The sequence below is a fragment of the Rattus rattus genome, chromosome 3 (genome assembly GCF_011064425.1).
Source record: "Rattus rattus isolate New Zealand chromosome 3, Rrattus_CSIRO_v1, whole genome shotgun sequence".
NCBI lineage: Eukaryota > Metazoa > Chordata > Mammalia > Rodentia > Muridae > Rattus > Rattus rattus.
The window spans coordinates 49,096,754-49,115,157 of NC_046156.1; positions in this window are offsets into that span (position 1 = coordinate 49,096,754).

The window sequence follows — 18,404 nt, forward strand, 5'->3', positions numbered from 1 at the left end:
TCATACTAGTTAGATCATAACTCACTCTAAAAGTTGAGACACCAACTTCAAGACACCAACCATGACCACCAATTGATAAAATGGGCCTAGAACCTCCCACATTTTCCAAGTGATGTTTCCTTTTGAGCTGCTCAATATACATTGAAATCAAGAAGACAGTTCGACCTGCATCAAACCTATACACACACATGTCCAATGGGAATACAAATAGCTGGGAGCTTGTGTCTTTGTGCCATCAATATTTGCTGTATCAAGAATTAATTAAACCAATAAATTTATCCTCTCTAAGTGTTTCACTTCATTCTTCTGCTCTTGACACAAAGCATTAAAAACTCAGGATGTAATAAACCAGTTGTACTAAAGGTATTGCCATCTGCCCTCTCACTCAAGCAGGCACCATGCTTAAAAAGTTGCCTTTGGTGGGAGGCAAAGGCAGGAGGATCTCTGTGAGGTCCAGGCTAGCCAGGGCTACCTAAACCATACTCAAAACACAGACACAGACACAGACACAGACACAGACAGACACACACACACACACACACACACACATACACACACACACACACAGAAAATCTAATCAAAGGAAAGTCCTTAGAGACATAATATATTTTAAACTTAAAAGATTCAGCAAAACACCAATGGCTTATGCTCTAAGATCAAGAATCGACAAATGGGATCTCATAAAACTGCAAAGCTTCTGTAAGGCAAAGGACACTGTGGTTAGGACAAAACGGCAACCAACAGATTGGGAAAAGATCTTTACCAATCCTACAACAGATAGAGGGCTTATATCCAAAATATACAAAGAACTCAAGAAGTTAGACAGCAGGGAGACAAATAACCTATTAAAAAATGAAGGTTCAGAGCTAAACAAAGAATTCACAGCTGAGGAATGCCTGGCGAAACACCTAAAGAAATGTTCAACATCATTAGTCCATAAAGGGAATACAAATCAAAACAACCCTGAGATTTCACTCACACCAGTGAGAATGCTAAGATCAAAAACTCAGGTGACAGCAAATGCTGGCAGGATGTGGAGAAAGGAACACTCCTCCATTGTTGGTGGGGTTGCAGACTGCTACAACCATTCTGGAAATCTGTCTGGAGGTTCCTCAAAAAATTGGACATTGAACTGCCTGAGGATCCAGCTATACCTCTCCTGGGCATATACCCAAAAGATGCCCCAACATATAAAAAAGACACGTGCTCCACTATGTTCATCGCAGCCTTATTTATAATAGCCAGAAGCTGGAAAGAACCCAGATGCCCTTCAACAGAGGAATGGATACAGAAAATGTGGTACATCTACACAATGGAATATTACTCCAGCTATCAAAAACAATGACTTATGCCAAATGGTTGGAACTGGAAAATATCATCCTGGAGGAGTGCTAACTTAATCACAGAAAGACATACATGGTATGGTACTCATTGATAAGTGGCTATTAGCCCAAATGCTTGAATTACCCTAGATGCCTAGAACAAATGAAACTCAAGGCGGATGATCAAAATGTGAATGCAGATCACTCCTGAGAGACACAGCCAGAATACAGCAAATACAGATATGCCAGCAGGGAACCACTGAACTGAGAACAGGACCCCTGTTGAAGGAATCAGAGAAAGAACTGGAAGAGCTTGAAGGAGCTCGAGACCCCATATGTACAGCAATGCCAACCAATAAGAGCTTCCAGGGACTAAGCCACTACCCAAAGACTATATATGGACTGACCCTGGACTCTGACCTCATAGGTAACAATGAATATCCTAGTAAGAGCACCAGTGGAAGGGGAAGCCCTGGGTCCTGCTAAGACTGAACCCCCAGTGAACTAGACTATTGGGGAGAGGGCAGCAATGGGGGGAGGTTGGGAGGAACACCCATAAGGAAGGGGAGGGGAGGGGATGTTTGCCCGGAAACAGGAAAGGGAATAACACTTAAATGTATATAAGAAATACTCAAGTTAATAATAAAAAAAAAAAAAAGATTCAGATCATCACTTCTACAGAAGTGTAAGTTTCTCCTCCATCAAAGCTTAGACACAAAGCTGGAGTTATACTAAATCTAAACAGGTCCCAGATAGAAGATCCGTAACACACACTATGGAAAAAAATAGCATGACAGGGGCTCGGGTTCCTTCTTGTTTAAATGCAAATTAGAGAGGTGGTTAACGAGAGAGGGGAAAAGGGAAAAATTATTCAGTTACGCCATTAAATTCTGTTGGTTTTCAAGTGGTACAGTCTCACTGTGTAGTCTTGGCCAGCCTGAAACTTTCTCTGTAGACCAGAGTGCCCCGAACTTAATAGTAATTTTCATTTTACTGCTCTCTGCTTTTTATAGGTGTGTCCCACCAAGCCTGGTCCTTGCACATATTAAAGTTTTAAGAACTATCCAATTTCATCCTCCAACAACAGCAGATGCAAGGCTTTATCACTTCTGTATCATCCCTTGCTCACCAGAGCAGAAAGAACGGAGAGCCCTCTGAAGAGACCAGGTAGGCTGGAAAGCTAAATCTGAGGAAACGCTGTTGGCCTCTAGAGAAATCAGAGACTTCCTGAAATGATCGACACCTTACAACTAAAAAGTCAAGGCTTAATTTTCCAGGCATGAACCTTCTAGGGCAAAGCATGATAATAAAGCTTTCGATAGCTATTGCAGACTTAATCCACTGACACTCCTCCTGGGAATTAGAGGCTGTTCATTTGAACTGTAATCACTCGCTTCTATCAACGGATATGTATAGATTCTTTTGTAAGTCAGAGGACTCCAGATTCTAAGTTTGACCTTCTCATTTACAAGTAGAAAACAAATGTTGATTTTAAAAGTTTCTCATCCCAGGGAGAAGTTCTGCCCTCACCATGATCTAGATGCACAATGCACTACCCAAGCCAGGAGGCAGACGGAGGATGTGGTAGATATTCAGAAAGTGGGCAATATCGGGTCAGCACAAACTGATCATGGGACACCCATGGGGTGAGCATGAATTCCTGTAGGCTCATTGACCTCAAGCATCTATTTCAGAGGCCAAGACAGAGCCATGACGGTCCAACCTGGTGCACACCAGCCACCCTCTCTGTCATCATTTACATAAGCCACACCATGTGTTCAAGTACCATCCATATTTTATTGATGCGACCTTTAGGAGAATGTAACGGTGACAACCACCCAAGGGTGAAGGATGAAAATCACCTAAAGAGTAGGTTCAACCTACATTTCAGAACAACTATGAGTTATGCGTTAACTGTTTTGGTCTCATTGTTTACAATGAGTAGTGAGGCTCACAAGAAAATCAGATCAGTTTTTGATAAAAGGAAACCAGATTGTCTATTCCACAGATATAGAACAGTGAACTCCAATTTTGCTGTATCATCCGTGAATAGATGATAGAGGGACACTATGATCTAATTTAAGGAGTGCCCAAGAAGCCCCATCTCCCCTAAGTTTCCCAAGGTAGTATGAGAGCTTCCTAGCCTGACCTGGACTTGTATGAGAGTTTCGTTTCCAACCTGGAACTCCAAACCTTCCAGCAGGTGACAGCAGCAGATGCAGTAACTCCAAGCAGTGTTGATTAGAACCTGTGGACTTGGAGGAGCAGAAATATGTCCCACTGGTTATTATGAAGTTCAGTCAAGAGAATCATCCTGCTAGTCTTTGTGAACTGTACTCTAAGGGAAAGATGACTCCCAAGGCAACACAAGCATCTATTGTTACCCTCCTGTGCAGCTAACCCCAAGACGATCGAAGGAGCTGCATCTTTACTTTCTGACATGGAGGCCACTAGCTACATGGACTTGGAAACTGGCTAGTTATGTAACAGAAGCACGTTTTAACTTTAATTATTTTAAGTAACCACATGCAACTAGAGACTGTTTTATTGAATAGTGAAACTTTATATAAATTTGAAGATATCTGAGGTTCAAAATAATAACAGCACTTCCTGGTAAGGGGGTTAAAAGACAGAGTGCAGGTTGAGCTTAAGTGAGAAATGATGGCCACCTTTCCAATTTACAGAAAGCTAGCCCTGCCCTAACATAGCCAGTGCCGAGCATTTAAAAGCCAAATGCTTAGGGAAATTGGATGTGTGACCTTCTCTCTCTGAATTTCACTGTGAGTAGAAATGGGGAAACATTCAGCTCCCAGAAATGGCTTCAGCATTTGGGTCGCAAGTAGCAGTAAGTTGCTTTCGGCTCCTGAATTTCCAACACTTCCTCCCATTTCCTTACTCCTTCCTCATCCTCATCCCTATAGAGTCATCGCCCTCCTGCTCTTCCTCACTTTCTTTTCTCAGACATCAGATAGCTAGAAGTACATTTAGAAGAGCTAAGCATGTAACTCTTACCTAAAGCTCTGTGTCATCCAAACATGGACAGGATGTTTTATTATCACTGCTGACCCCGATGCTTCACAGGCCTCCCAACTATACCTGCGTCTGGATGACTAAAGATTTGCCATCAGGGGAGAGTTTGGTAAGCGAGATGAGGAGCATGAGGATGTGAGCTTCCTACATAATAGGGTAGGGAGCGAGGAAGGAACTGTTCAACAACAGGGAAGGCGTGTTTTCCCTGCACAGTACTGAACCAAAGAGTAAAAGAGAAAAGACACTAGTATGTGTTCAAAGCACCAGTGCATGCAACTCCTGATGCATAGGATTTAACCATTCAATGCAAATAACCACAAAAGCCTTATTGATTGGCAAGAGAACTGGGAAGACAAATGCTTATAAAGACAACCGCTCTTCACATCATCCTGTAACTCTATTGATTGATGGCCTCTGCTGACTAGAAGTACACCATAAGGCATCTGATGCTTGCTCTCCTGCCAAATTCCTGAAAGAAAACATTTAAGTATAGACAGAGAATTATTCTCAGTCATACTCAGCAGAAAAGAGCACCTGAAACTCATTTTCCACCGTCTGGATAAGTTGGCCCAGCCTAGGGTTACAGATAAGATCGTTGGCATGCATTTGACATTGGAATGTCAGGGCTGTAAGTACAGAAACAATTAAACAACACAATCCACCAACTCCATCTATTTAAAGTTGATTATAACCAATGGAACAGGTGACCACAGTCCCACAAGCACACCGGTTTGTACAGTATACCTGTTACCATTCCCTACACCCATAACACACTCTTAGTTATCTCTGTTAATAGGATTTAGGCTATCATCATAATAAACTTGATCATTTGATGCCAAACTTAGCAGTTTTTACAGCCCATGTGTGAAAATCACTCTTCATGTACACATGCATATACTTATTATACAAAGGAACATTAGTGGCCTAATTTATTATTTATTATCTTCATCACATATAGTTGTTCAAGAAAGAGTCATGTTGTCCTGAAGGCTCCAAAATAATAAATGTAAAACGTCAAGCTGCCTTCTAAATGTTTATTTTTATAGCCAGAGATATATACAACCCTCTGGTTTAATTGGAGAACTCTGCATTTCCAGTGAACGGTGAAGGCAGGGGTGCATGTATGCACTCGTTGATAACAAGGAATGGGTATGCTTAGTCCTAAACAGATCATTTAAACCTTCCTCTTTAAGGCTCCTGAAACATTGCAGAAGAATGTAAGATCCAGAAAATAGGGAGGACTGAGAAATAGCATCTTCTGGACAAGGCACAGCCATCCAATCCAGACTCATAGCAACAGCATACGCTTGCACAGGATCTGCACAAGAACAGGCCTACTAACAAACAGATGTGGACAGACGAGCCCTACCTGTCTCTGCCAGACTATCTGCTGTGATAGATTCAGGGAAGGGGTCTGGGAAGTCTTCAGTTGTGAGCCCAGTGATTGCCCCACCAGGCTCCCACAGACACCAAACCTGGAGTCACACTCGCGGTCCTGGTTAAACATAATCGGTCACAAAACAAAAAAGAAAGCTATGAATCTGGGCAAAAATGACAGGTAGAAATGAAGAGGTTGAAAGGGGGAAAGATGAACGGAGGGAGATCAAACAGGATGAGGAGGAGAATAGTCAAAATATGTTATATACATGTGTAAAATTACCACCTCAAACTTAAAAATAAATTGTTTATTAAAAATAAAAAATTTAAACTAAAAAAGAATACAAAATAAAACTGCCTGGATTTTATGACAGATTTAAAGTCAGTTTAAAGAGATCACAAGTAGATATAATATAAAAATGATACACTAAATATTTTTAAAAATCTTAATGAAACTGATGAGTTTCTTAAAAACTTGAAACAAAAATGGCCCAAAACTTATCAACTCAGTAATAGACACAAGACAGAGTTCACGATTCTTAGTCAGCAGTGGCAACCTAGTGGGACGGCTTTCACTGCTTACTTTTTCATCAGCCTCAAGACCACAGCAGCAATCACAACTGCACGAATCAGCTACGTTTGTCAACCACTAACATAGTATGATCATAGGATATGCATCCTTTATGGTCTCTTAATTTCGACAACACCTTTGTGATAGAAATTACTTTTCTCTCACAGAAAGAAAACGAGGCTAGTGAGAAATCGAACCATATGCTTGGGAAACTTTGTAGCATAAAGGAAGCTAATATGTTAGCAATTAATTTAAGCAGAAAATTATTTAAGGAACATAAATTGCTATGTGCAGACATCCCTGAGATTCTAATTTAAATGAAATGTTTGAAGTAAGAAAGATTGGGAGGACAGGAGAAGGACAAGGAACTTAGCAGGTAGCAAAGCACACGACTGCCATGCCTGGGCCCTGGTTTATTACCCAGCTCCTCCTACCAAGCAAACCTCCCAAGGTAGTAAGGAAGTAAACCATGTAAATACTAACAGGAATCGTCTCAACATATTTAATCATCAGAACAGTAGTAATTCTGATTAAGAAATGTAATGAAACAGGAATCACATTCCGTGGCAATGGAAGTATAAATAATTCATCCAAAAGTCATTTGGCGACATAATATGAATAATCTTAAAAGTGTGTGTGCCCTTTGACCCATTAACTCTAAACCTGTTCGTCATAAGCAAATAACCTGAAATGCCAGCCAAACTTTGTACATAGAAAAAATAAAGATAGCTTGTGATAAGAATATATTGGAAGTGTAACATAAATTTCAACTACTGGAAATTCACTAAACAACATTTATATAGTCTAGTTATTTAAAAAAAATCATGTTTAAGCAAATATTTGCTGAAACCAAAATGTTCCCATTACATTAGGTCATGTTTATCTGTAGACCATTCATATTATGGTATGCATAGGAAAAGACCAGAAATTAATTATCTAACTGTTCATGAGGTGAAAATGAATTAAATCAGTGTAAATATCATAGAGACTTTTCCATAAAATAAAATTTCCTTATCAATTTACTATACAACATATAAAATATAAAACTTGTGAGCAAACGCAGACAAAGATGGGAAACAAATTCACTAGGCTTAGCTGCACACAGATCAGGCTCACCAGGCTTAGCCGCACACAGATCAGGCTCACCAGGCTTAGCCGCACACAGATCAGGCTCACCAGGCCTGCACACAGATCAGGCTCACCAGGCTTAGCCGCACACAGATCAGGCTCACCAGGCTTAGCCGCGCACAGATCAGGCTCACCAGGCTCAGCCGCACACAGATCAGGCTCACCAGGCTTAGCCGCACACAGATCAAGCACCCTCTGAATCTAGTCGATCAAGAACAAGCCAAGGAGAAGCAATGACCCACGCTGGGAACAGGAGAGAGTTCTAGAACCCAGGAAGTGAAATGACATCAGACCACTGCTGAAGAGCCACCTGACACCACAGCAAAGGCCACCTGAGCTAAGGGCTCCGAATACATGCTTTCCCAGAAGGGAGGAGTTTAGGTCTATCTGGAGCTACATCTGCATCAGCGCGTGATTGAAGAATGAGAGCGCCATTACTAGATGAGAAAACAAAAACCTTGGAACGGAAGCAGTTCTCAGAGAGGTATAGAATACGGGCTTTAAACAGAACTTCGCACTGGGAAGGGATCGAGAATTATTTATACCCAAGGAATGCAGCAAGCTTCCTTGTCCAGTCACAAAATGCTGCACAGCCAGAAAAGAGGAAGTCAGTCCAGGCACCCACAAAATGAGCATGCGCCCCGCTTTAGACTCAAAGACCTGGCTCCACGAGGCTCCAGCCTCAAAGCTGTACTCTGGGCCCCACTGAGTACACAATGTGCTGACAGGAGGGGTGCCAAGCGGCTCCCAGTTAACCTACAGAATACATTTTTTAATTTAACTTAATTTTTTCTTACTTATTCACTTGCCATTCCGCTCACTGCCGCCCGCCTGGTCACCCTCTTCCACATTCCTTTCCCTATCCTTCCTCCCCTTCTCTGAGCAGGTGAGCCCTCCCTTGTGTATCCCCCGCCCTGCCGCTTCAAGTCTCTGTGAGACTAGGCGCATCCTCTCCCACTGAGGCCAGGCAAGGCAGCCCAGCATACCCCACACACAGGCAACAGCTTTTGGGATAACCCCAGAAAGATTTCTTCATGGCCTTAAGTTACCTAGGAGACCCTGTCGAACGTGACAGCCACGGATGCCAACAAGTAGAGAAAACCATCCTATTTCCGTTGCTGAATTATCACAACGGTTTACTCTGGAGTAGCCAGAGAGAAATGGATTTACCTACGTTTTGTTCAACCTTTGGAAAGATGGATGGAAGGGAACCGTGCTGTAAGTAAAGAGCAGCCGCTGCCTGCCTTGTTTATCTCGTGCAGAGACCAAATCGATTTCTCCCGCCACGTTGAGTTGCTTTTCTATGCCCAGCTCTTTTAAAATGCATCTTAGGCATGCCGCCTTTGCAGGGAGTGGAGGAGGAGTTGGGCAGGTGGCTCCCTCATGATAGCTTCTTTAAAAGCCTGTGGTATTGAGCTGTGGGGTGGTCAGGATCTCTGCAATAGCAGCATACAGTTGCTCTCCTCTAATCCTATCAGAGAGTGATATGGTAAAAGGACCGTTTATGTCATTTCTTCTCTCCACTATGGAATGATTTTTTTTTTCATCAATGTGCCAGAAGTGACAGGTATCCTTGTCGACGTGCTAGGACTGTCCCACTTCAGCGTCTTCACAGACATTGCTGTTACATGTACCCAGAGGAGGCTATGGTCTCTCCACATCGACCTCCACCACATAGAAACTTGCCTTTTGGAGGTAAATGAATGTCTCTGACCTTAATGGAATAACCTAATGGTTGGCTCAAGTGCATGGAATATCCAGTTACAGAAAGAATGAGGGCTTACCTGGGAACTGGAGAACCATAACAGCGTCGAGCTTCAAAGCAGAGGTACCCCAAAACATACGAAAGGCTCAGTGTGTAAATAGGCCCGCGGCAGAAGGGCCTTTGCCAGAAACATAATCTTTTACCCACATGTATTAGGTATATGTAGCCGTTCGGTTCTCAGCAGGGATTTGAGCGGGGAGTGGGAATCAGACCATCCAAAAGCCCCCAGCAAGGGGATATTCTTTTGTAACTGAATGGCTTGTGTATCCATTACCACCTCAAACTGGATCTGTAGTCTTCCATGGAATTTCAGCAGCCCCTATGAAATGAGCATTCATAACAAGCCAGCTATTGATTTCTCAGCCCCCTACACAGAGCCTGAGTCATAGCCCCCAATAGCACTTGAGAAGAGTTCACTCCATCAAGGCCACTAATCAGATGTAAAATGCACTAGAAATATCCACAGAGTGCTACTAGAAATATCCACAGAGGAGAAAGATAAAATTTTTCTCCTTAAAACATGTGGACAGTTAGGTATCTCTACATTTCTGAGAAACATTCTCAAAAAGTTCAAAAACTGTAACCTTTTACTTGCTATTTTTATTAATAAATATGCATATGTATATATGTATTTGTACTTTTCTTTCTAGTGCTTCGTAACCATAACACAACACACACACACACACACACACACACACACACACACACACACACACAATGTGTACAGGACTTTCTACCTTCCCAAATCATTACCAAGTTTTACTCAACAAATATTTAGTCTTAGACTAGGTCCTTACTAGAGATCAGGGACAAAGTAGCAAACAAAAGAAGTAGAAATACTGACACTCCAAAGTCAGCCAAGGTGAGATGTGGCATTTTCCTGAGTGCATTCAGTACTCACGGTGCAAGTCAAGACACGCAGTGACCAAATGCTAGATTTAGAAAGGGTGGTGAAACTTGATGTGCTTTGCAACATTAAGAAACTGAATTCTTTCAACTTAGAAGTGTGCCCTCGCCCAGAGTCCCTCTTAGGCATGTGGGAGCTCCTCTGGGCCCTGAGACAGCAGGAAGGTGACATCATTTATAGGTGGGCTGCCATGCTTTCACAGCGCAGTACCAAGTGCCACATTGGGAAGCTAAGGCTGCTTCAGATGTGAGCTTGAGAACCCACACCGCCTAAACCAGGGAATCCCAGCACAGTCACATGATCTTCTGACACTACTGACCCACCTTCTGAGAGTACTGAGGATCTTACTGTCTATGCCCCACAAGCCGAGATACAAGGAGGGCCCAGAACTACAATCCCAAAACTACCATGGATGCCTAACCTTCTGCGACCTCCGTTTGTACAGGCATCCTTGGGTATGGGCTGAGTCGATGGGGCCAGAGTTTCCATTTCCGCTTTCCCCAAGGTGTTCTTTATTCTGTCTTAATGGTGGATGGTCCAGTATTCCTGGCTAAGATTGAAAAGTGAAAACTGCTCTCAAATCCTGGAGTTTTATCTAGAAATAAAATAATCCATATTGATTTCCTAAGGTTATCCTCAGCACGAGTCAAAGAAATGATGACAAGTGATATTTCTGGAATTTAAAGTTGATGAAAGGACATGGCATTGTCTGTGAATGGAGAGAGATGGGTTTCATTATTTGTTCTACCATTGCCAAGTTATGTTGGGAAATTTGTTTCTCCCTCTCCAAGCTGCTTTTGCAGAGACATTTAAATTAGATTCTCTCTAATATCCTTTCAAAAATTCTGTGATCCAGACATCTACTTTTTGAAACGTAATTCATCTCTCATTTTCCCTTTCGCCCCTAAGGAGACACTATTAACTTTCCTCACTGATAGTACCCAGATATTGGAAAGTCCCAGAGTGTGAAGGAACCATTTTCTTCAGCTGCAGTCTGTCAAGTAAATGGCCTAATTGTGAAAAATCCTATTTCAAATCCAGATTGTTCTCCGACCTTCTATATCACTTAGGAATGTCCAGAGAAGCTGAACTAATAGGATATGCAGACAGTCCATGGCTTGTACTGGCTCAACTGACTCAGTCTTACCTTATAGTGAGATGAATTCATACCCACAAAGTCATGCTAGGTTTCTGGTCCAGCATAATAATCAACAAATCACCCCTATAGTCAACACATTATCATAAAATAGGCTGGTATCACATAGTTTCCCCAACTGTTCAGAGCACAGTTAAGGTTGGCTAAGCTAAATTCTGTTGTTCAGTGGGTTAAGTGTATGAAATATATTTTCCATTTATAACACTTCACCTTATATTGGATTTATTTGTGTGTACCCCACTAGAAGTTGAAAAGCATCTCTTTAGTGAGAATTGGGACCTGTAACTATGGAGGCTTTAAGATCCCATGATCTGCTGCCTAGAAGCTAGACAATCAGTGAACTCTGGTACAATTTGTTCAAGTCTTCTTGCCAGAGAGAGGCAGCTAATATTACCCCTAGACCAAGACATATGCACAAGAATTCTGGGAGCCTGAAAGCTCAGGGACATGAGCAGACCAAGTCAAGGACACAAGTTGAATACCTGAGATCAATAAAACTGAGACATGCCTTTCCTCTAGCTTTCTGTTGTAGAGGGATTCTCGGTGCATGGGATGATGGCTGCTCAGGTGGGTGTAGAGGGTCTATTTGACCTACTGGTTCAAATGTTCGTATCTCCTGGAAACACCCTCACAGCCACACCCAGAGTCCATCTTACCACATGTGCCACTACTTATCATCTGCCTAGTCAAGACCCTGCCTTGTTATCAGTGACAACGATCCCATACTTAACACAACCTCGGGTACCAAGGCGACTTTCTGCTTCCCCAAAAGCAGGGCAGGAGGGTCTGGCATTCGTTGCATTCTAAACATCTCATATCTATCAGATCGGAGTGTAGGAAGAAGCAGTGGACACTTCCTGCGTCTCTCTGCACCTGCTCTCCCTTGTCTCCATGGTTACTTTGTAGCAAGAGTAGAAGAGATGCTGGAAAAGAACTGGAAGACAACAGGAGGCGCCAGCGAGGTGCATTTTCCTTTTTCTGGCACTAAGTCCCATTTAGAGGACCTTGTTTGCCTTTATTTTTCCTAACAACACTATTATTTAGTAGAATCTAGGAGTTAGCGACTGATTTTCAGCTAATAACTCCATGTGCTGTGGTCTTGGGTTTTGTTCCCTGAAGAATTATATGTAAAACCTTGCTTCCAGGTAACATTTTGGAAAGTGATATAGGACTGCTAAGATGTGAGGTCTAGTGGAGAAGTGATCAGGTCATGACTGCCCTTGCAAAGTGATTAAAGCTGCTATCTTCTTATAAGAATGGTGTGGTTTGAATAAGCTTGGCCCAGGGAGTGGCACTATTAGGAGGTGTAGCCTTGTTGGAGTAGGTGTGGCCCTGCTGGAGGAAGTGTGTCACTGAGGGAATGGGAAATGAGCCCCTCCTCCTAACCTCATTGGAGCCAGTCTCCTAGCAGCCTTCAGATGAAGCTGTAGAACTCTCAGCTCCTCCACTGTCATGCCTCCCAGGATGCTGCCATGATCCCATCTTGATAATGGACTGAACCTCTGAACCTGTAAGCCAGTTCCCATTAAGTGTTGTCCTTTATAAGAGTTGCCTTGGTCATGGTGTCTGTTCACAGCAGTGAAACTCTAACTAAAACAAGTGGACTGTTACAAAAGTATAAGCCTGGATCCTTCATGCCTACGTATTTCCTGTCTCACATGACCTCTGTCTGTGCACAATGTGTTGTGTGATAAACCAGGAAGCTCTGAGATATTGGTGACAAAGTGACTGGGTTTTCTAACTACTAGAACCATGAGGTAAACCACTTTTCTTCATAAGTTAACCACTCTCAGATATTTCATTATGGCAACATAGAATGCCCCCAAATCGTATTAAACTAAAATATAACACGGGGCAATTAAATCTGCCCAGAATCAATTAGTTGTGTTCAAGTATGAATATATTTATGTTCACCAAATATATACCGAATTAAAAACAGAAAGCTACCATTTGTGAAGCATATTTCTTGATGTCTTTAAATTTAGATGCAGGTCACAGGTATGAATTAATTTTAGATGTAAAAAGGGAGGAGCAACCTGGCAGTGGTGGTGCCTTTAACACCAGCCCTTGGGAGACAGAGGCAGGCAGAGCTCTAGCCTGGTCATCCTGGTCTGCAGAGTGAGTTCCAGGACAGCCAGAAACCATGTCTCAAAAAAGAAAACAAACAACAACAAAGTACAACAAAAGAGGCAGGGATCTAAGGTATAAAAGATACTATTTCTGAGGTCAAAGAAGTCAGTCTTCCAAGGTCCAAATAAGATTTCCTTGCATAACTTGGATCACTTCTCCCAAGTCCATTAGCGTCTCATGTATCAAACGCCTTTCATATGACCTTGGTGTGTCAAAATCAACTTACAGTGTCAGGCAAAATAAAAGCATCCTCTAGCCAGCCTCTTCCAGTCCCTGCCCAGCATATGTGGAAGCCAAAGCTGGAGAAGAAGTGGTGCAGACTTCTCCCACAGCTCAATCTCCCGAGGACACTTCAGTTCCTGCTTTAACCATTTAGCATCCTGCACATGCTTCTGACGTGTCATGCCAGACCGGAAAGGCTTGCTCCTCCTCCAGCCTATAAATGCCAACGTAACCTCCAGGTCTCTAGAATTGAGATGCCATTATCTTCTGAAACCCTGCTGTTGGTCAGATCACCAGGGCCTGGGCTTACACTTCATAACTTACAGTGGTTGCTATCGCATCTGCCTCTTACATATCCAGCTACAAACATGACTGTTCTATATGTTGTATCATATAATATATATGCTCATATAATGTATATCATATGAATATGATACAGCATATTTATAACATATACGATACAGAATAATTATACATATTATGTCATATAGCATGTAATTAATAAATAACATGCTCTCTTTTACATTTAAATATTTATAACTGATTGGTGAAGGTAGGTTTTAGCCCAGATATCCATGTGTAAGAGAGGGGACTGAGAATTTAAGGGGAAATACGAAAGTATACTGGCATTGTCCTGAGTGTACCCAATCTCCACTGATCTCAGAAGAAAGCAGACAGTGAGAAAGATCAGCCCTGCCAAGTCTCTGATTTGTCTAGCCAGAACCTCGTATCTTTACATCTTAAACCCTTAAAACAGAGAATTGATATCCAAAATAAATAGAGGGTTTTGGCTAAAGCATTATAGCAACACCCACCCAGGACTCTGCTGCAAGTCCTAAGGTCTTTCCCAGTAGAAAACGTTCCTAGTCCTCCATGTATAGACTGTTGATGGCCAACCTCTCACTATAAACTAACTTAGCTCCATGCATCATTGCCTAGCAAAGAACCAATGGCCAGCAAATGCTGATGGTAAAATAGTTCCCACCCCTTCAGACGTTCTCACAGTCTCTGAAAATGCCAGTCCCTCGCTGTTGCTGTCCAGTCTCCAGCTAGGAGGCTGAGCCTATCTCTCCCACCCACAAATGCTCCAGCTGTCAATGACAACCAGTGACTCACACTGCCCAGAGATAAGAGTCACGCTAAGGCAAACCCAAGTGCCCTGGGAACGCTTTTTGAGTCTCTCTCACATCGCAAATGCTCTGCTTGACTGTCTCCATCTGGCCTTTCAGCACCTGAAAAGTTTCAAGCACAGCCTCTCAGGGCTTTGGCTGTCTGCAGCGGCTTCTGAAGTTTATGAGAGAATCATTGTGAGGCTCAGGGGTCAGTGCACACTGATCACAGAAGCCTACACCCATAAGCCTTGTGTGGAGCTGGGGTGACTAACAGCATCATATCTCCCAATATCCTGTAGCCGTGAGAGGAAGTGTAATAAAATGACGTAGAAAATAATAAGTATCTTATATGTTATAGAAGCATAAAGAGACAAGCATTGCTCAGGCTGGCAGCTTGGAAATCTGGAGAGAAGACAGAAGAATGTAGACACAATTTGCCTTTAGATGCTCTGATAAGAATGACCCAGAGGAGGAAGGCGGCCACGAACATCACACTGTGTGTGATTCATTTTATTACAAAACATCCAAAATAAACAGACCGAAGGAGACAGTACATTGGTGGTCTTCAGAAGGCGAGGAGGACGAGGAGGAGGAGGGGAGGAGGAGGAGGAGAAGGAGGGAGGAGGGAGGGAGTGATCACTCATGTGCTGGGGTTTCTTTAAAGGTAGAGACAGTCTGAAATCTCACTGAGAATTTTTTAAAGCAAAACTCAAATTGCTCAGTTTAGGTAGCTCAATTCTGTGGTACTTTAAGCACATGTCAATACAGCTGTCCCCAAATCTTCTATGGTCGTGGGTTTTTAAAGAAAATATTTGTTCATTTGCATTATTCATTTCATATCATTTAATCTTATTCTAAGCACCAAGAAAGAGGGCTGGGCTGGAGAGATGGTTCAGTGGTGGCTCTCCAGAGAACATTCCTGGCCATCAGAACTTTCATTTCAGTGATAGAAAAGTCAAGAGAATCCCCTGGACTCTGAGCTGTATCCAGAAGTATAGACGGCATGTTCTCGAATGTTGTACACGAGGTCTGGATCCTCCTTGGTTGTCATACAGTGCAATGGTGAGTTAAATAGGATGGAATTCAAGGCAAAAGGTAACCTGCTGGGTCCAGCATGGCCTGGTGGGGACAAAACGGCATGGCTCCTGCCTCTGGGTAAGGGCCAGCAGACATGGACCTCCAGGAGTGTCAGTGGCTGCTGTGGGTGTAGGGTATGTACATAGTTTACGGTCCTCTTTCGAGGAATGTCCTCCCTGTTAACATTACTGACTCTATGATAAGTCACTTGACAGCACAAATCTGGAGGCAAAGGTGTGACTAATGTTTTAGCAAAATGATAAACGCTGGGACCTTCAGGACAGCTCTTAAGACTATGGAAAAGAACTCTAAAAACAGGAGTTTGAAAATATATAATGTCTCAATTATGCAAAAATATAAGGATGCAAATGGATTATATGAGGGGCTTCACGAATCTAAAGGAACAAAAGCCAGCTTGTCAGGAAGATACTAAGGAAGGAGAAAAAGATTTAAGGAGCGGTGATCTCAGATTCCACACAGCTAAGTATTTTTGTTTATACTTACAAAAGCAGACAGATTCCTGAGTTCAGGGTCAGCCTGGGGCAGAGCAAGCTTAGGACCCGGTGTGGAAGAAATGGTAATTTTAGGACAAGGTCTGACCCAGCTATCTTATCATCTCTGCTTAACAGAGGTAGGTAGATCTCTGAATCCTTTTGAAATGTTAAAAGAAAATGTATACTTGCTGGCTACTAAGAATTAAGGGGCTGGGATCAAGGGATGCTTATTCATAGGATAATCAAAGGAAATCTGGAATAAATGACTGAATAAAAGAAAAGACTGGGCTTATTATCTGTAAGAGATGAGCTATCCAGAGAAATTTTTTAGAATAGCAAGAGAGAATTGCTTGGAGAACAAGACAGATGTGGGGTGGAGAGAGAGAGAGAGAGAGAGAGAGAGAGAGAGAGAGAGAGAGAGAGAGAGAGAGAGAGACCATGGTGGTGATCCCCCAATTTTTTCATGCCTATAAAAATAAATGGAATAATCATATGATTCCCATGCTGGGAAGATTAAATAAAGTAATATATACCACCAACTTGATTGGATTTAGAATCGCCTAGGAGATACTTCTTTGGCTATGTCTGTGAAGGTTTAGCTGAGAGAAGAAGACCCGCCCTGAATGTGGGTGGCAGCACTACTGTGTGAGCTAGATCTCAGAATGAATTAAAGGGAGGGATAAGAAAAGGGATAAGAGCCACACCATTCATCACTGCCCCCTGACTATGAATGCAGTGTGACTGGCAGACTCACGCTCCAGCCACCGTGCCTTCACCACCACAGACTGTACCTTCAAACTGGCACAAAAGAAAACGTTTCTTCCTTACGTTGCATTTGTCGCATATCTCATCACAGCAATGGGAAAAGCAGCAACATGGGCAGACACCCACCGGAGTCACATGGCAGAACACTTGATACATCTATTTAGAAAATATTCTCTTCTCTATTATTCAATTATACAACGTTATATAATAGTGAGTGGAGCCGACAGCCTCAATGCTTTGCCCCAAAGTGTACTCAAAGCCTCCCATCTTTTCAGTAAAAGGATCTGTCACTACTAGTGACGGGTGTGGCGTGTGCATGGGGATGGGGCCACAGGGTGTATGTACATGTTCATATGAGTATTGTGCAAGTGTGAGGGTGTGTGGATGTACACACATTTATGAAGGCCAGAGGTCACCATAGAATGTCTTCCTCAACCATTCTCTTGCTTTTTTGTTGAGACAGAGTCTCTCACTGAACATGGAGTTCAATGATTCAGCTACATTGATAAACCCCAGGAATCTGCTAGTCTCTGTCACCTTAGCACTTGGATTCTAGTCACACATCACTGCTTGGCTTTTTGAATGGATGAAAGAAGATAGGTCTGCCTTTACTTCGTTTTTATTATTATATGTTTATTATGTTATTGTTACTGCTTACTTATATGTTGACATGAATACAGTCATAATAATTTAAAAATGAAAAAGCAATAGATGGGGCTGGGGAAATGGCTTGGAGCAGGTTGTGGGGTTAATAGCTATGAGGAAAAGTTTTCCAGGCATACAGAAGGTGAGTTAGCAACTATCTTTCTCATTACTTATTTAGTTGGAACCTTGAAAAGCAAACATTTATTTTTCTTTTAATTCTATCTTCAATTTTTCAGGGAGACTTAAGCTATAAAATATACTTTTTTCTAATACAATAAACTCTTTTACCTTATGTATTTGTGTGTATGTGTGCATGCAGAGACTAGAAGTTAATATAAGGTGTCTTCTTTAATTATTATCTTATAAATGTAATATCACATTTTATTGATTCTTAGAAAATTACATACATGCATACAGTTCATTTTGATTGTACTCACCCCTGCTCTCTGGGATCCAATCTACCTCTTTTCCACCCTTTCCAACTTTTTGTCCCTTTTTTAAAATCCCCTACTGAAGCCGATTTATACTGCCCACTTGTGCGTGAGTATGGGGCCAACCTCTGGAGCAGGACCAACCCACCAGGAGTCCCACCACTCAATAAAATTGATTCTCCCTCCTCTAACAATCAGTTGGCAATAGCTTCTCAGCTTGAATGGAGGCTCTTGAGTCTCTCCCAGCTCTTTTGTGAGGAAGCAAACACTGT